Source organism: Ostrea edulis, chromosome 2, assembly GCF_947568905.1.
Source record: "Ostrea edulis chromosome 2, xbOstEdul1.1, whole genome shotgun sequence".
Lineage (NCBI taxonomy): Eukaryota > Metazoa > Mollusca > Bivalvia > Ostreida > Ostreidae > Ostrea > Ostrea edulis.
Genome location: NC_079165.1, coordinates 62,100,410 through 62,121,553, shown reverse-complemented (window position 1 = coordinate 62,121,553; position 21,144 = coordinate 62,100,410). Strand labels below are relative to the sequence as shown.

Below are 21,144 nucleotides of genomic sequence, written 5' to 3'. Positions count from 1 at the left end.
AATCGAACATTTTTCACTCATATGGAGACGTCACTAAAACAGGATTCAAAATTAGGCATATATAGGAATGGGTTACACAAGTGTGACTGGACTCTACACATTTCCCAGTTCCTCGTCACACCTCTTTAAGGTTTCTGAAAAAAGAAATCAAAACAATAATTAGATATTCATCTAATGAGCTTCCTATTTCCTTAATTTATAGTTTGTGCTATTTGGATAGATTATATATTATTATATATTATGTAGCAATATTCCATTATCACCTGCATATGGTGTTCTATCTCTCAACTGATTCGATACGCAAGAGCTTGTTCTGCGTATGGTCAGTTTTAAATCGAGGTAAGCTAAATTGAAGCTATTGACAAACAAGTTGATGGTTCAGGGGTTTCAACAGGCTTGATTGAAGTCAGCATTTCGCAAATTCTATGGTCATTTTAGCGATCTTGTTCGTCAATACAATCTGTCGTTAGGTGAAATGCTGTCTGCGTGTTTCATACCGATTGTTAGGCCGTTCTTGGCACATTGAGTTTGGCTGCGGATAACTCTGTTCACCTGATCAGGTGTGACCGGTCAACAGGGGATGTTTACTCCTCCTAGGCACCTGATCCCACCTCTGGTGAGTCCAGGGGTCCGTGTTTGCCCAACTATCTATTTAGTATTACTGAAGGGATTTATAAGATAGATCACTGTTCGTTATCTTCACCTTTCATATTTTAGACAGAGAGTATACATCTGAGTATATAATATTCTTCGTAAAATGATATGAATATTGATGTCATTATTTCCTTCAAAACAATCACGATGACATTTTATACGTTAATTTTGAGCAGATTGTCCGTTGGGATACTTTGGACCCATGTTCATATCCATATTATGGACGGCGTGTCTTCAAAAGTGTCTGTGTGATAAAGACAAATGTGACATTTCATTTGGATGATGTAAGTACCGTATATTCTCGCCTATAAGTCGGTCCGCCTATAAGTCGGTTGTATTTTTTAAGGTTATTTTGTAGGAATTTGCCATTGACCCGCTTATAAGTCGGTACAAATTTTTGTCAGAATCGGTTGACAATTTCAAGTCAATGCTCTAGTGTTTTTACCTATGTTTGAAAAAATATTTTGAGAAATTAATAATTATAAGGTGCTCAATATGCAAGCCATATCTGTTTGGGGTTTAAACGAAACCCTTGATCTATTATGGACAATGATCCCTTGTTTACCTAAACAGTTATGGTCTCCTAATTACCAGTACCTGACAACGTGTTTACTTAGTGGCACGCGCCTCTCGAAAACTGTTAGTGTGGGATTCCGGTATAATTCATTGTATCAACAATAGAGTTTTTAAGAGTCAAGAATGATCTAGATTATCTGTTAATAATATTCAATCTTTTATGAAATATATTTCAGCCGGTATACATATGAATTTTTCAATATTGAGTCGGGTTCGTAATACATATACTAGTAAGATAATAGATAAATGCATTAGAAATACATATTTTAAATGCATTGTTAAAGTCTTTTGCTTTGAAAGATGTAATTTTGAACAAATTTGAAGATCTTTGCATTATCGTTGAAATCAAGAGTTTCATTTCCACAGAGTAATAATTCTAAGGATATAGGAACATGCAGCTGCATTGCATTTATAGATTCAAATAAATGTTGATGCACCAGATGCGCATTTCGACAAATAATGTTTCTTCAGTGATGCTCAACCGAAATGTTATACTAGATTATATATCTAGTTATAAGAACTAGTGGTTATATATTAGAATTATGAAACGCAATCCTCTAAAAAGAATGATTTTGATATTCACACTGACAAAAATTTGTACCATGGTATCATAAATCAAATATCCTTTAATTTCGTCAACAGCATCAAGCAAACAGTTGCCCTCAGATATTGCATCTTTTACAACGATGAATATTCCAAAGTCAAAAAACAAATCTACTTCTGGACAACAAAGTATCAATAATTCAAAACATCCTGAAGAAAATGGAAACGGTCCTTAAGAGATCAAAAACGGTTCAGCGGTTGTCATCGCCGTCATATCAGTTATCGGTGTCCTTGTCATCAGTTTGCTTGAAACAATTATAATCTTCCAACTCAGAGGGAAAAACAGAAATCTCCAAATCGAGGCTCTAATGTGACCAGTCAACGACACGTTGACACTTACTGTGAAATTGTCGACAATGAGGCGACAGAGGGCGCCTGTAACACGTGGAGTGAATCTGAAATTTACGAACAGATCGACCAATCAAAGAAGGGTGGTACTAAATATACAGCTCTACCACCCTGTGAAGGCACCTCAAAGAAGGAGAGGGCAATAATGTCTACTCTTTCTATGCAAAAAATACTGGAGGCAGACGATGATGAAGACACATGTAAAACCGAAGTGCAGATGATAATAGGTAAGAGCAATATTCAAGTTCCTCTAAACAGAACTGACAAAACTTCCACTCAAGTCAGTGGGTATATCGACATGAATAAAGAAAAAGAACTAGAGGATTACATTCACATGGCCACAGAATAACGAGTGTCTGACAACGGTTCACTGAGGAAAGACTGATAAAGTAATCTGGGGATCATGAAAAAGTGGTAGATCGAACGAAAAACATACATATAAAAACAATGTATTTCAATAACTTTCTTGACATATATTTGGATGTACATTTTCTGCAGTTCATTTACTGAAAGAAAGGGATGCGATATAAAACAAATTAATTTGAAATATCAAGAAAAAGTGAAGATAGCGAACAGAGATCACTCTCAGAAACTTTGTTGCAAAGTTTTAAGAGTAGGACAAACACGACCCTCGGACATACCAGAGGTGGGATCAGGTACCTAGGAGGAGTAACATCCTCTGTCGACCAGTCACATCTGCCATGAGCCATATATATTGATCGGGTAAAGAGAGTAATCCGTAGTCAAAATCAGAGTGTAAAGAACGATCTAACAATTGGTGTGACACATGTCAGACAGCATTCGACCCTGGTTATTATACTGGGGACCACACAATGTATTTCAATAACTTTCTAGACATGTATCAGGATTCACATTGTCTACAATTCATTCCCTGAAAGAAAGTGATGTTGTTTAATACTTGTGATGAAGATAGTAATCCAGTTGACTGTTCAGTTAGGAATTACACATTATGAATATATGTATTTGATTATTTATTTCCGCAGTTCACTTCCTGTGGGAATCCGGATTAGAATAGATGCTCAGTACCCCTTGCTTGTCGTAGAAGGCGACTAAATGGGGCGGTCCTTCGGATGAAACCGCAAAAACCGAGGTCCCGTGTCACAGTAGGTGTGGCACGATAAAGATCCCTCCCTGCTCAAAGGCCATAAGCGCCGAGCATAGGCCAAAATTTTGCAACCCTTCAGCGGCAGTGGTGACGTCTCCATATGTGTGAAATATTCTCGAGAGGGACGTTAAACAATATTCAATAAATCAATCAATCAATCCTCAGTTCACAGTATTCATTGGACAGATGATATTCATATAAATTAAATGTTAATAATGATCAATAAATAAACAAATACACTGATCGATTAACCCACGTATCCAAATATAAGTGTGTGTTATTACCATCACTTGTCGTACATTTGTTGGCGTCAGTGTTTCAAAACAAATGCATTCAAAATCTTTTCCAGACTGCTTGAATTCCCAACAGGTCACCAAATTCAAATGTTAGCGTTCTACGTTCTCATCGTTCTGTATCAACATTCCGATATGACTCCGTGTTAGAAGTGATCCTCAATACCCCTGGCTTGTCGGAAGCGACGACTAAGTGGGATGGTCCTTCGATAAAGACCACAAAAACCGAGGTCCCGTGTCACAGCAGGTGTGACACAATATAGATCCCTCCCTGCTCAACGACCGTAAGCGCCGAGCATAGGCCTAAATTTGCAGCCCATCACCGGCAATAGAGATGCTCCCATATGAGTGAAAAGATCTCGAGCCGGACCTTAAACAATATACAATATACAATGTAAAACCAACCAATGTGGCTATCATGGCTTTTGATTGAATTCTTCTCGAGAACGGCTGCATTCGTAATCATCCCATCAGTTACAAATTTTCTTCTGTAGTTCCGCAGAGATATTACTACTTTTCATTGACCGATATGCGAAAATACATGGTAATTCCTTTGTATCATCTAAGCATAGCCTGCAGGGCTTATAACAATGCGCCAATGTTTTATTTTTTAGATGTTCAAGACGATACAAATATGTATTTTCAGCATATAGCCCCGCCCTAGTAGAAGTATCCATGCTTTTTAAAATATACTACTTAATTCAACTAAGCTAGCGCAACGGGTAATGTTAATTTAGGTCAATCTTTAATTTTGTATGGATGATAATAGCATCATGAGTGCTTGAGGACAGATTGAAATCATTGCAAGAGGTTATTTATGTTGATAATTTTTCATGCCTTTTTCTTTGTGTAGGTACATGGATACATTAAGATGGTCAAAATTACTCACTGGATAATACTTAAAATGTCTATAACTTTCATTTTTTCATATAATTGGTTTGAAAATCATACTGTAAATATATAGTAAGGGTTTTGATGGATATACATGGTCATACTTATTGACAAGCATGCACATACCTGCTTGTAATTAATCATAAACATGTCGATTAAACGATTCAGTTGGACTTAAATGAATGAAATAAAAAGTACCACTTGGGACATGAATGGCGTTTAGGAAATATACCTAATGGTTTCCGTTACAATTAGCACTAATTAACATTAATTACACATATATTTGTACACACAGAGATAGTTTGTGTATTTACTTCATGGCAAGGTGGAATCCGTACATTGTTTGCTATGTTACACTTATAAATGCGTAGGTATATAAAATGTGCTGTAAGCTCATGTATTTAACTTCCCACTTTCTTGAAGTTATTTATATAATACTCAAACTATTGACGTCTCCATATGAGTGAAATATTCTCCAGAGGGACGTTAAACAACATACAATCAACTCAAACTATTGTTGATTCATAAGCAAATACATTACCAAGACAGGAGTTACTGCATTTAGGGTTATCATTTGTTATTCTGAACTGCAGCATCTAGTTTTTGGACTATGAAGGTTAAGGACTTTTTCACTGTAAGTCCGATCTGGGTTAAGGATGGCGGATAAAGAGCGTACTTAGTATAGCGGATAAAGAGCGTAGATAACGAACAGTGATCAATTTCGTAACTCCTATCAGGAATAGAAAATAGAGTTGGGCAAACACAGACCCCATGACTTACCAGATATGGGATTAGGTGCCTAGGAGGATTAAGCATCCACTGTCGACCAGTCACACCCGCCGTGAGCCCTATGTCTTGATCAGGTAAACGGAGTTATCTGTAGTCAAAATCAGTGTGCCAGGAACGGCCTAACCATCGGTAGCAAACAAGTATTTGACCCAATGATAGGTTATATTGGCAAACTAGATCATTATAATGACCATAGAATTTGCGAAATGCTTACTTTTAACGAGACTGTTGAAACCCCTGTAACATCAACTTGTTGGTCATCAGCATGTATGTATTGGAGCAGCTTACTGTAATGTTGTATCTAGTCCGGACTGTTCATACTGTGGCCGCATGATAGAAAACTGCGCAACACGCGATTATGAACCCCTGTTCATCATGATCAGCGCAGTAGCCAATCAAAATGCTGATTACAATAGAGATTGGTAAATAGTCCATTCATAAACAGTGAATTGTGGCATATTGTTGCACCCCTGTTATGATATGTATCATGTTATAAAATGAGTACCAACACAAATATTGTTTTTAAGAAAATGAGGAAAAATCATTGAAAGAATTAATTTGAGATGATAGAGAATTTACTGGATTTGGCTTAAATGTTTTGTTCCACACTAAAGGCATTGGTATGATTAACGTTAGTGTTACGGACATGGCAATCATAACGCTTAAAGCTATTCTAGTGTGAAGACCTGTTTGGAATTTGCCTTTTGCAAGTTGCATTGTCATTCAAATTGGTTTTCATTTTTTCTCCGTTTCTTTAGTATGCGAAATTGTGATAAAATTTATATTGGTATAAATTGTGGTAAATTGTCCATGATTGTATATTTATGTGTCACTTGCGATTTATGTGCATGTTCTACATGGATATATCAAACAGAGGAACGGATAATGTGAATCCACATGAGATAAAATGTATGCATTAAAATATTTCAGTGCAGTTTCTGTTTCAAACTTACACTGTAAGTATTTAGTTTCAAAACAGATTTTAAATCTGTTGTACTCAATTTCTGCTTTGTATATCAACATTTCGACAGTTTTACCGATCACTTTTACACAAAAGCTAATAAAAACCGTAATTATGGGAGCTGATTTTTGGTGCTGTTCTGTGAATGCATATAAAATGAAATTAAATGTACTACATGTAAATCTGCACAACGTGTAAACAAAATATTCCCTTATAAAAGTTGAACTCATTTCGGTGAGAACAGTAGTTTACGTATTGATTAAACTGATTTAACATGGGAACTGATCGTTATTTTTGCTGTACATGATAAATACAAATATCACTATGGGTGTTTTTACTGACACCATCATGTCTGATACTGTGCAACAATAAAGCTTTGCTCCTGAGTGCACACTATCGAGGTCCTGTTTCGGATACATCAGATTGCCTTTCAATTCCAACTTTATTTTAAAAAAATTATTTGAAATCAGGAGATGCCTGACCTATATATGTATGAAAGAGCTTTACCTAAAGGGAAATGATGTAAGATAAGTATGTCTCCAAATTCTATTTTAGGAATATAATCCTGTATCATTGAAAAGAGCAAAGGTAATTCTTGCATGCGGTGTAGTAACTGTTGCGAAAATTCACTTCCTCATTTTTCTTCAAACGATATTATTAATATATCAGCCTTGATTAACTATCTCCCAAAGCAAGCATGTTTTCAACGGCTCTGATGCTTTTGTGAATAACAAAATTTATAATTTCTCAACAGTCATCTGTAGAAGAGAATTGCTTAAAGTAAGATATTTATAATACAATATTTTCAGCATGACAATATGTGGTAATACAAAAATACAGGTAGTCTGAACATAGTATATGAGCTCATTTGTTCAACATTTATCCATTTGTCGGGATCATGAAACATCGAATAAATTTGCAGTTGATTTACATGTTTGTAGAACTGGTCAAGGAACATCCTGTTGTGCGGACCATTACAACCTTGCGGGAAATTGTGTTCGTAAGTATATAGTGTTTTATTTAGACATATCATAATTATTATATATGTCTTATTTTCAATATCTATCTGACAAGATATTGTATTTTATCTAGCTTGTTCGTCGGGAAAATTTGGACCCAACTGTATGTACACCTGTCAATACCCAAAATACGGACGCCGATGTTTGGAGGGGAGATGTTGATGCCCACCAGAGTTTTGTGATCCATCCCTTGGTTGTAGAGAACGTAAATATATATTTATTTTGTGTATGATCAGTTTTTCGATCGCGACAGGCTACTGACAAACAAGTTGATGGTGCAGGGGTTTCAACCATCTCATTTAAAGTCTGCATTTCGCACATTCTATTGTTGTTATAACGATCTAATATAACAATACAACCTGTTTTGGGGTCAAATGCTGTCTGACGTGTTTTACACCAATTGTTTGGCCGTTTCTTTATACACACTGCTTTTAAATGTTGATTACTCCGTTTACTTGATAAGATGTAGGGTTTATTGCGGATGTGAACGGTCGACAGGGATGCTTACTCCTCTTAGGCATCTGATCCGACATCAGATGTATACAGGGGTCCACGCTCGTGTCCTACTCGTAATGTTTTATTCTTTATCAGAAGTTATTAGATTGATAACTGTTCATTATCTTTACCTTTTCATAACAATTGATTTGTTGAATAAAACAACACCAATCATATCAAATGCAGTTATGAATTTTGCCTTTATTTAATATTAGAATGTAAAACTTATACGATACCAATTTTGATGCACCAGATGCGCATTTCGACAAATAATGTCTCTTCAGTGATGCTCAACCGAAATGTTTGAAATCCGAAATAACTATGAAGTTTTAAATTTAAATATAGCCAAAAACAGCGTGCCAAACAAGTGGAGCCAAATTCGTCCAAGGATAAGAGCTATGCATGAGGGAGATAATCCTTAATTTTGAAATGAATTTCTAAATTTTATAACAGCAATTAAATATACATCTGTTTAAGTCCTGTTTAGGACTGGAAAATAAATCTGGTAGAAACCTATCTGTTGTAGTCGCAGAAGGCTATATTCAGATTTCCCAACTGTTTCAAATAAAGGGACAGATGCAGATAAAAATTAGTGTTCATTATGAAAGGTGAAGGTGGGACCAGGTGCCTAGGAGAAGTAAGCATCCCCTCTCGACCGGTCACACTCGCCATGATCACTATGTCTTGATCAAGTAAACGGAGTAATTCGTAGTTAAAATCAATGTCCCATAAACGGCCAAATATCGCTATGAAACACGTCAGACAGCATTTGACCCAAGGCTATATTTTGGCAACTAGATTATCATAACGACTATAGAATTTGCGAAATGATACAATTAATCAAGTTTGTCTTCTTTAGACGATTCATCCAACGTTTCCATAGATTTTACTACATTTGACTACGTAAAAAAAGTTTCAAAATGAAATTGATTAGTATCTATGCAAAGGGACAAATTGTTTCCATTTATCAAGATCTGAGAATACATGAACTCATTCTCTTTCAGCAGAAAAGCAAACAAAAGAAGTTCTCTCCACTCCGCTGACAACGGATTCCTTGTCTGTTTCAAATTCTGAATCAACTCTTGATACAACAAATGTAAACCCTGCAACACATACAAAATATGTCTCAAATCCAAGTTCTTCATTGGTGATAATCATCATTTCAGTAATTGGTGTAATCGTCGTCGGGTTATTTGTTGCAGTTGTATTCTTTCAGCTGAGAGGAAGAATCAAATTACGATTTGATAAACCGCCGAAAAGAGGTTCTATTGCAGCGTCCCAACGACAGGTACATGTAGATACCTACTGTGAAATAGACGACAACGAGATTGTTGAGGATGGAAGTAACACCGCGGAAACTGAACCAGAAGTTTATGAAATCACTGATCAGTCTGAAAAGGAGATAACAAAGTATGCAGTTTTGCCGTCCAGAAATAGTGTCTCTAAGTATAGAAGTAAAACGTCATCCACTTTCTCACAGCAAAAGATACTGGAATGTATATGAAGAGGATAAAAGGAGAGGGGTACAGATGAGAAAAGACAAAACAGATGTGCAAATTTCACAAAAACGACTCGGTAAAACCTCTGCACAGGTCAGTGGGTATATTGATATGGACAAGAGGACACAGGAGGATTACGTCTCCATGGACGCCATCGCTGTGTCTAGCAAAAATGTGAAATTGACAAAACATTTAATGATGACGGAGAGTAAAATGCATAACAATATCAGGTTTTAAAAAAAAAACCAAATATGAATTATGTTGGGTGTATCTGAATAAATTTCAAATAAGTATCTTGGAAATTAATATATTTGTCCAATCCAACGAGTTTGTTTTTGGTTTTTGATAGAATAGTAATATAAAATTACAATACAAAAACATTGATTATTTGTTATAACTAATTCTTTTGATAATTAAAATAATTATCCTATTACCCGATTATTAAGCCCCAAAGTATTTCCGTCCGTGTAATATTCTTGTCAAATGCATTGTAATATGATTATTAGAAGTATTTTTCTAGTAAACAGAGGAAGTAAATCAACGTATGAGTACATTCCCCTCTAAATAAATCAAATTAAATTGATAACTCTCATCCATGGGGAAACAATCTATATGCATGTACTTGTATCAATGAGCTATCGACAGATGAACTCAGAAATATTTGATTTTTGATCAGCCATAAAAATACTTGTTGAACATTTTGATTATATGCACAAGTACTCTGAAGTTGATGGTAAAAGGTGCTAGAGTTCTTCATCGAAAGCGCATGTTCAAATTCTGAATCAATTCTTGATACAAGAAATTTAAAGTCTGCCATCCAATCGAAACTAGACCACACAAAATGTCTCAAATCCCAGTACTGCTTTGGTGGTTATTATCATTTCAGTACTTGGTGTCATTGTCATCTGGTTTCTCGTTGCAGTTGTACATGTAGTCTTTCAGTTGAGAGAAGAATCAAATTACAATTTGATCAACAGTTGAAAAGAGGTTCTATTGCATCGTCCCAGCGACAGGTACATGTAAATACCTACTGTGAAATAGAAGACAGCGAGATGTTCAGAAACCGAACCGAACCAGAAGTTTAAAAATTCATTGATCAGTGTAGAAATGAAACAATAGAATATATTAAAGATTTACCGTCTCCAAATAGTGTCTATAGGCATAGAAGTAAAACATCATGCACCTTCTCACTGCAAAAGATACTGGAATGTAATGAAGAGGATTAAAAAATAGAAGTACAGATGAGAAAAGACAAAGTACATTTGAAAATTGCACAAAAGACTAGGTAAAACTTCTACACAAGTTTGTGTGTATATTGACATTGTTACGATACACACAAGGAAGTAGTGTATCCATGGATGCGTAGAGTGAACATGTTGATATTGAATTAAATGCATGCCAGTATAATTTTTAACCAAACATGAATTCTTTTTGGTGTATCACTACAAAATCTTAATAAATATAACAGAAATTGATTTGTTCAATCCAACGAGGTTTCTTTTTCTGATAGAAAAGTAATATAAAATTACAAAATTAAGGACATTTTTTATTTCTTATACCTGCTTGTTCTAAATTTAAAATATTTAGTTTATCAAAATTTACTCTTTAGCACACATATTTTTGTCTGTGCCGGAAAAAAATTGATATCAAATAATAATATATGTTTTAATGTTATGCACTTATCCTAGCCTGATTGTTGAGCTCCAAACTATTTCCTTATCGTATGATATTGTGAATTTCATTAACAGAAGTACTTTTGTAGTTCATAGAGGAAGTGATCAAAATATAATAAGTATATTCCTCTCTCAATAAATCAAATTAAATTATGAAATCTCATCCATTGGGAAGCAATCGAAAAGTGAAATAATCGGTGTTTGATCAGCCATAAAAATACCCGTTTTACTATCTTGATTATATGCACAAGTACTCTGAAGTTGATGGTAAAAAGTGCTAGAGTTCCTCACTGACAACACATATGTAATCTATAGTTATTATGTCACCCAACAGTGTGTTTGAATTGATATGGACACAGACCACGTTTCTTAATTAGTTGCCATTTTAAGTTTTTTTCAAAAGATTCTACAAGAGAAGAGATCTCTTGTTGTGGCTTTCAACTCGACATTCAGAGACATCAAAGACATTCTATCTATTAACAACATTCGTTTTCATTCATATATCGACTATTTAACAGAGAACGTCACTTTAATGCATATCTTGTGACTTTCCTTTACCTAATTTTCACATCCGTTCTAAATATACTGATGTTTTGCCCATACGCATTGGATATGGAAGTGACGTCATGTACTGTAAATTCAATTTTCTTTCTTTTATAACCCTGGAGAAGGCCAACATTAGAAGTTTAACAACTACTTTATATACATGTATGTGATGAATCAATCTTTTAAAAACTGAATTGTAATGCCTTGGGATAGCTTTGGCATACAGTAAAGCACTGGCCGATCACAACCTACGTGATCCAATGTATTGATCTTGTAAACGGAGTAATCTGTAGTCAAAATAAATATGTAAAGAACGGTCTAAAAATTGTATGATAGGCGGGTGTGACCGGTAGACAGGCGATGCGTACTCCTCCTAGGCACCTGATCCCACTTCTGGTGTGTCCTGGGGTCAGTGTTTGTCCAAACTCTCTATTTTGTATTGCTTATATGAGTTTTGAGATTGATCACTGTTCGTTATCTTCACCTTTCATCAGACGAATCTGTCTCTTATCTTACAAATGGGAATGATGCACTGGAACATGACAAATCTCATGACTATTATTATCAAATCCAAGGCCAACTGTTCTGTTCAGATAGAAAGGAATGTATTTTTCGTAGTTTATACTTTAAAATATATGAAGACAATTAACGTACACAGAAACAACTCTTTCACAGAATTTATACTCCAGAAATTGGAAAAATTGCCATTTCAAGAAATGTCTTAGATACTGTAGATTCGACTATCAACTAGATGCTGGATAAATCTTAGTCTTATTCCTAATTGACTTATTTTAGAATCCGTATATATTTGACATACACATGTTAACATATTGAACGGACATGCGGGACGATGTGGCCAAAAATAACTAGTCAATGGATATTTTTTCTTTTTTTCATGAAGAACCTTCAGGATGTCCTGTACAATGTGTATAAATTTCATGGCCACTTTCTAGGTATACAAGGGAGATAATAAGCTTTCAATTACCCCCTTTTCGAAAATTGTGAATTTTACAAGATCATTCCGATTTTCAATTCAAAAAAATAATTTGGTGGAATTTTTATCTATATCTTTTACAATAATCTTTAGTTTATATGCAAAACATATAATAATAACATGCTTAAACATAACCATATAATAAGAAATTGGGAAAATTTAAGGATTTGGAATGGAAATTAGTACTCAAAAACAGAGCAGTCCAAATACTAAATGAAGCATTGCTCAAAAACCTGTCAATGAATTTTTTTGCAAACACTGCAATTAAAAGCTATTCATATACCTAACTTCCTGTAGAAATATGAAGGGGTGAAGGTAATCTTGATTTTGAGGTAGGCGTCCTTGGAAGCTATACATTGATATGTTCACTTAGGGTTAGGCTTGGCGAAATATTTGTTATTAATAACTTTCAAGCGTATATTCTTTTCATGTATAGCTACAGCTGTACTGTTAAAAGTAATGGGAGAGGGGCCAGTCTCAATTCATTTGCACTACCAAAAAAAAAGTTTAGCTCTATAACGTCTTCTTTCAAACCACGGGTTAAGTCTAGCTAACGTCAATATGAGCTACTACTTCCCTTACAAGATCAACAGCATTTGCGCGGCCATGGTAGCTAATATCGCTTGACTCGATCGTCTCCATGCTATTTTCAAGGTATTTAGGCTATGTGTCGCACATACTGTGACTATGCACCTTTTTCTTTTTCACATGTGTGCTTCTCGCATACATTCTGACGTGTGTCATAGTTTTTACATTAGTTACCATTTCCGCAGCAGTATTTCGTAAAGCTAGTAAAAATAATTTGGAATAAGAAATAGTTTGAGAGATAAAGCGTACTTATATTTAAATGAAAATGCTTGCAAATTTTTAAAAAATTATATATATATATATATATATATATATATATATATATATATATATATATATATATAAAAGCACTGAAAAGACCACGACACTGTTGGTTGTTTAAAACTCCAATTTTCTACGCAACCCGCGTCTTTATCAAGAGACATATATTACATAAACAAATAACACGAAAAAATGACAAGTATCAATAATCTACATTGGTCAGAAGAGTGATAAATCGTTGTACTGAGCGCAGAAGTAAAATAAAATATTGACTTTCTCAATGGAAACATACTGGAATGCATTGAAGGGGATAACGGAAGGGAATTACAAAGAAGAAAAAAGGCAAACCACATTCAAAAATTGCACAAAAGACTAGTTAAACATCGGCACAAGTCATTGTGTATACTGTCATGGATAAAGAACACAGAAGGAGGATTACGTCTCCAATAGAGTCAAATGAATATCATTTTTTCAACCCTAACACGAACACTTAAATTATTGTATCTATATAAAGTCTAAATAAATGTATCGTATATACTCGCCTATAGGTCGGATTTATTTTACTTAAATTTTATCCAAAACTCTATGTCCGACGTATAGGAATGTCCTAAGAAGATTAGTATGTTTGTGGACAGTGTAATGTATAGCCTAGTATTTTTTAAACAACAGAAACATGGACGAAATAAACAGAATAGTAACTGTTTAATTTGTTGGGAATAAAAAGTGAAATATCGATGTCATATCCCAAAACATTATTGGAACACAGATAAATACATAAGAGTATTGATAAAATAACATGATATACTTTGTTGATTGATATCTTGAAATGTATTATTCACTGTTATTGGATGATTACAATATAAACTCATATAAAACAAAGACTTATGTATATGCAAGAAAAAATAGTTTTTGTTTATTCAAGCAGTCCTTATTTTTTTCTCACAATGATATCCTCATTCTGGTCAAAATGGGACAGTATAATTGCCATTGAAAACTATACTGGTCTCGTGATATGAAACAAGTTCTATGATATTTGTATGTTTTCTTTTGTGATAGTATTAATCCACACATTGCCAATACCTGTTACAGCGAATTACAAAAGACCGGTTGAGTTTTCAATTGCCTGCTGGATTGATCAAAATGAGGACTTCAAATCACTTATTCTGAAAGGTCCTAAATACAAAGAACCTCGGTCTTTTAATTGGCGAAAGAACTTCATCTCTATTATGAATTCTGTCGAAGATTATGCCAGGCGATGGGCTAAATATGAAAAAGAAGAACTTCATACATTGTGAGAATGGGTTAAAACCATAAGAGGGATATTAAAATCCCGCATTAGACACATGAAAACAAAAGTACGTACCATCTATCCTTCTGTGTTTAGTAAACCAGAAGTGATAAAAGAATTAAATATGTTACATGAGGAATATGTTTTGGTTCCAGCTGACAAAGCTAGTAACAACATTGTCTTTGTTTGTAAGGCTCATTATTACAACTGTATTTTAAACGAACTTGGCATTAATTCCACTTTTGGTAATCATACTTATACTCCAACTGCCCTTTCAAAAGATGAAATTCCTCAAAACCATGTTTCAGTTTTAGACACATTTAATATCCCAGTCAATGGGTCGAATGAATATGAGTTACCGTACCTATACTGGATTCCTAAAGTACATAAAAACCCTTACAAACAAAGATACATTGCTGGTTCAGGTATTTGCTCTACCAAGCCCCTATCTTTGCTCCTTACGAAAATATCAACAGCTGTGAAGGAGAAACTTCAAACTTACTGTGCAACTACATATGCCAGAAGTGGTGTTAATCAAATGTGAATTCTAAAAAATTCTAAAGAACGTTTAGTAAACTTGAAATCGCAGAATTTTCCCCAAATCAATAACATTAAAACCTATGACTTTTCAACACTATACACGACCATTCCTCACGATAAATTAAAGACTAGACTTTTTGACATCATAGACAGTTGCTTCTTCAACAAAAACGGACATATTCATATCTAGTGATCAGTCATTCAAAAACTTACTTTGTTAAACACCACTCTGATTACACGCACAAGTACTCCGAAGTTGAAATAAAAAATATGCTAGAGTTCCTCATTGACAATATCTTCGTGATCTTTGGTGATCAGCTCTTCCAACAGTCTGTTGGAATTCCCATGGGCACAAATTGTGCTCCTTTGTTAGCTGACCTGTTTCTATATTCATATGAAGCAGAATTTATTCAAAAAGAAAAAATCTCTCGCTGTGGCCTTCAAAACATTTAGATATATCGACGACGTTTTTGTCTATTAACAATAATAGCTTTCATTCATATGTCGATTTGATATATCCCTTTGAGCTCGAAATAAAGGATACCACAGAGTCGTCCACTTCTGCTTCATACTTAGATATTTTATTGAAAGTAGACATTAACAGCAAACTGACAACTCAACTGTATGACAAACGGGATGATTTCAGCTTCTCCATCGTCAACTTCCCATATTTATGTAGCAATATTCCATTATCACCTGCATATGGTGTTTATATATCTCAACTGATTCGATATGCAAGAGCTTGTTCTGCGTATAGTCAGTTTTATTTAAATCGAGGTAAGCTACTGACAAACAAGTTGATGGTACAGTGGTTTCAACAGTCTCGATTGAAGTCAGCATTTCGCAAAGTCTCTGGCCGTTATAAACATGGTTATAACGATCGAGTTCGTCAATACAAACTCGCATTGGGTCATATGCTGTCTGACGTGTTTCATACCGATTGTTAACCCGTTCTTGGCACACTGATTTTGACTGCGGATAACTCCGTTTACCTCATAAGGATATAGGGTTCACGGCGGGTGTGACCGGCCAACAAGGGATGCTTATTCCTCCTAGGCACTTGATCCCACATCTGGTGTGTTCAGGGGTCCGTGTTTGCCCAACTATCTATTTTGTATTGCTTATGGGAGTTATGCGATTGATTACTGTTCGTTATCTCCCCCTTGCATCAATAAACTTTACAATTTGGTCATCCAAGAATCACATTTGGTCTTAATTTAGGTCACAAAGTTACTCAAGCGTAAATTGCTTTTACTGGTAAATCTGAGTTTATTTCAGTGTCTTTTGCAGCTATTTCCCTAAAACAAATTTAAGTGAACATCAATAAAATCAAATTTGATTATATTTCTCTCTCTAATTTACATTTGATTACTTTAACATGTACTCTCTCTCTCTCTCTCTCTCTCTCTCTCTCTCTCTGTCTTTCTCTCTCTCTCTCAAATACAATTTTTTGATTATTGATTAAACTAAACTCTCATCAATTTCACTGAAGAAATTTTCATTAGATATCTCACAAAGTGTCCACATGTACCATTCATCTGTACTATTCATCTGTTTGTCAAGTAATGGTTATCTTCTAGCATCCGAGTAATATTCACATTATCAAAGAGATGGGCGGTCTTCTGTCACGAGTGCGCGGAGCGCACGAGTGAGAGAAGGGCCGCCCATCTCTTTGATAATGTGAATTTTACTAGGATGCTATAAGATAACCGACTTGTCACATATTTCAAAAGCTTCTCATTTTACATTTATTGAACCATACATTCAATACAATGGTAGTTTGCCATAGATGCATGAGTATATAAAATTTAATACGCTTTACCCGTAAAACAGCAAATCTAACTTAACGAAAATTCATTATCCCTGTCAGTGTCAATCACATATTGGTGGCTTCATAAATAATTTTTCAGGAATTTAATTATATACATGTATTTGTACAAATGTTTTAAGAAAACATGTATAACACAAATATTAAAAATAGGAAAAGGATTAAAGACTTGCATTAGCAAACTCTTTATAAAATGAGAGAGAGAGAGAGAGAGAGAGAGAGAGAGAGAGAGAGAGAGAGAACTATTTAACATTACTGACTGGAAAAAACTCCACGGTCACAGTTATGCGTATATCTGTTACATAACAATTCCTGTCTGCTTCAACGCCCATCATCAATCGGCGCACGCTTTACCCGTAAAACAGCAAAACTAACTTAACGAAAACTGATTATCCCTGGCACTATCTATCACATATTGGTGGCTGTATAACACAAAAGGAGAACTATTTAACATTACTGACTGCAAAAATGGTCACAGATATGTGTATACATGTATTTGTTACATAACAAACTCTTTATAAAATGAGAGAGAGAGAGAGAGAGAGAGAGAGAGAGAGAGAGAGAGAGGGAGAGAGGGTGGGGTGGGCTTTGGAAAAAAGAACTTCCACCCCTAAATGTTTTCTACAGATGAATGCCGGAAAGCGAACTTCGTAAACTACTTGCTCACGTGATATGTTTGATTCCATTATACATAAACAAATGCTACATGTACTACATTGAAACCAACTGTAATATGCAAATATTAAAGAAGCTTGCTATTTTCTCAGATTAATATCTATTGTATATCGCATTAATTTTGCAGCATTCTTAAAAGTGAATATATTTTCTAAGTAAATTTAAAATATGTAAATTTTCCATTTGAAAATGGAAACACCCAGAACAACGTTAAAAAGGTCATCATGTATGAAACGATATTCTGAAGAAATTGAGTAATGTGTGGGAAATCATTAATCAAGATTTATTAAACAAAAGTTCACTTTTTATTTCATGCAAGATAATGTCATAACAGCTGATATTGAATAAAACTCTAAAAGCAAGACTTCCGTCAATTATAAAATCACCATAACTTCCTAATAAATGACGGAAACATTATATAATTTATTATAGGTATATGATACGAATACCCGTTGAATGACATTCACAATAGTGCTGAGTCGTATCCATGTGCGCATGTGTACGCATATTGTAGGGGTACTAAAATGGCCATAACTTTCTGATTAAAGATTCGAATAAAATGAAGTTTTCAGGGCAGGTTAAGTCAAATTTGTGAGCGTTGAATGCGTTGTATTTTTAACATATAAAATTAAATATTGATCTATAGCATTTTTGAAATTTTAATGAATTGTTTTGAAATTTTTGTTGCGGATATATTTCCAGACTTTCTTCTAATTAATGTCGACAAAATCACTTACACAAGCACGTGCACAGTATTCTGATTGGTTAATATGTAAATACCTGTAACTGTCGTATGAATGAGAGAAGTGGAAGTGAAATGATATTGACATCATAGGTACATTTACATACTACAAAAACCTACAATGTGAGATAATTCGTTTGCAGAGGTACATATGCATACACGTGTATACACGTACGTTCTTTGACCTCCTATTTTTCACTTACTCTTATTTTCTAATTTTTCATTAAAATCTCTATATATCAAGACTTGTAACGTTAGCTTGCAATATATACATGTGTTATGCGTGAAGGATTTAATTCGACTTAAATAAACAAAAAGCACCACTTATGAGATGGGGGACGTTTGGGAAACTTCTGTGACGGTTTATTTACTTTTTGCAGTTCAGCTGAAACATGCTACTATATTGTCCACATCAACGGGAAACGCTTTCTACACTGGGGATCATAATAATGGCAAGGACAACGCGATTAATGAGAATTCAGTAACCAATTTTCAAACCACTGATTTTAGTGAAACAGGAAAAGAGGAGCTGAAACCCAATCAGAGGAACTCTGATTATGAGAAGAAATCCGAAGATAATGTACATCAAAGGCTGCGAAACAATAGTTGTACAAATTATAAAGGTATTTAACAATATCATGAGGGGATTGCAAGGTATCAGTGTTCATGTGTTAATTATTTTTCTTTGTAAATTTCGTAATCCTACATTGTATTTACATGTACCATGCATAACGCATAGCCTATTGGAGTGCAGAAACATGCTTCTTCAACGGTGCCGACTTTATTAGCCCTTTTGTGAATGCAATAGATGAAGTTCATGCTTTAAATACCATGACACATAAATGCATGCACTTTTATTATATGTTGGACTATTGTCGCTTGCTCTCATTAGCATATATACCCCAACACCGTTCTTTGACGCTCAAAGACCACACGAACATTTCGGAGTCGCTGACTCATATATTTTAGAGAGGTATTTAAAACCGATATGGTGCGGTATATGGTTTTGAAATATAGTAACTTCGGTAAGTACATGGTATCTTAAATCAATTATGTTGTTCATCAATAATAAGAAAAGAACTTTCATAGTTTATTTAAAGAAAAAAATGCTTTTGAATTCAAATTCTCTTAAATTATTTACATTAATCTTTTCTTTACCGAGTACCTAGAGCTATCTGGTTGTATATTATTGATCCTGATCGATATTATTAACTTTGTCCATACTAACTGCTTTGACTTTACATCTCGCATTCACAACGTTGTGTGTCTGCTCTTACAAACACAAATAAGACACAGGCACGGCCCTAAATGTTAAGCATGCTTCTAAATTTGTGGTACCTCACCTACAGCTGGTAACGTCTTGATATGAGTGAAAAATTCTCGTAAAACAAATACCAACCACAAATGCTCTGCCTTTGTTTTCTGTTGCAATGCACGTTATTTCTGGCAGGGACCATAGCTCAGGAAGTCAGACGCAAACTCTGAAGGAACTGATAAAGATACTGGAATAAGAATGGAATGACTTTCAAGGATGTGTTCTTACATGGCCTCTCTGTGTCACAGTGTTAAGTGTAGATATAGGTCATGCTTGGCGCTGTTTTAATTTTTTTTATCATGGTTAGTGCACATTGAATTTATCTTTATGTATATTATCATGAAAGAGAATGGTATCTTGTCATTACCACTAAAATTTCCTGTGATTACATGTATGTCTTTTGATAAGTTAACAACTAACAACAAATTGAACTGATTTAACAAGTTTCTGTTTTGCTAAGTATATGTATCATCTTTTCTTGTACCGTTTGTTGGAACCTTTGAAATGTTTGTCGTCAGTTGTTGCTATATATTACCAAATTTAGTTTAAGAGCATCAAGAAAACTCAAGGCATTTCCGACCCAGAGTCATGCATGTGCATATTGGAACGAGAAGATGAAATAACGTACAGTGATCGATCTCATAAATCCTTTCAAGAAAAAATACCCCGAATTGAGAGCAGGGCAAACACGGGCCTATGGTGATAGCAGGTGCCAAGGAGAAGTAAACCTCCACAGTTGACAGGTCACACCCGCTGTGAATCCTGGATGTTAATCAGGTAAATGGTTTAATCAGTAATCCAAATCAATCTGTAAAGAAGAGTTCCTAGCATTTCACATTTTCCCTGCATTTAGGAATAGTTTACTTTACTTCACATTATCGTACCGTTCCAAATATATATAAATATTTAGAACCGAGAAAGAGATTTAGTATATATGATGCAGGATAGTCGTAAAGTGATCTGCATTTATATCTTTCCAACTGTTTCATATCAGGAGACAGTTGATAAAAATGGTATTCATTTAAGAAATGAATTTCATTTATGAAAATGCATAAAAGAATAAACTGCGACGCTTAGTGATTCATGGAAAGTATTGCGGCGTGAAGCGTTGGCAGTTCATACCCTCAGGTATTTTCAAAACGAAATGTATTTCTTATGTATAGACGTATTTACATTCTACATTCATTTCTGTTGGAATTTCCAACCGCTAAAGTAGACGTACTACATTGATCATACCTACATTTATGTTCCTTATTTCTCTTGCCAAGCGACTGAACTTGTTTTTTGTTAAAAGCAGCCAAACAACACGTAACACCACGTAGAAGTGAAAAGTAAATAACGAAAAGTAGTAAAATATAGTTAACATGTAAAAAAAAATAGGGATCAGAAAGGGGGACTTAAATAAAGAGTATTACACATTTTAGGTACAATCTTACCCCC

General features: G+C 34.7%; 1 protein-coding gene across 1 annotated transcript in view; it reads left to right on the top strand.

Annotated features, from left to right (window-relative positions):
- The window catches only part of LOC125648752 (uncharacterized), a 232,079-nt gene that overhangs the window by 155,734 nt on the left and 55,201 nt on the right, over positions 1–21,144 (top strand). The gene's annotated exons all lie outside the window — the stretch shown is intronic.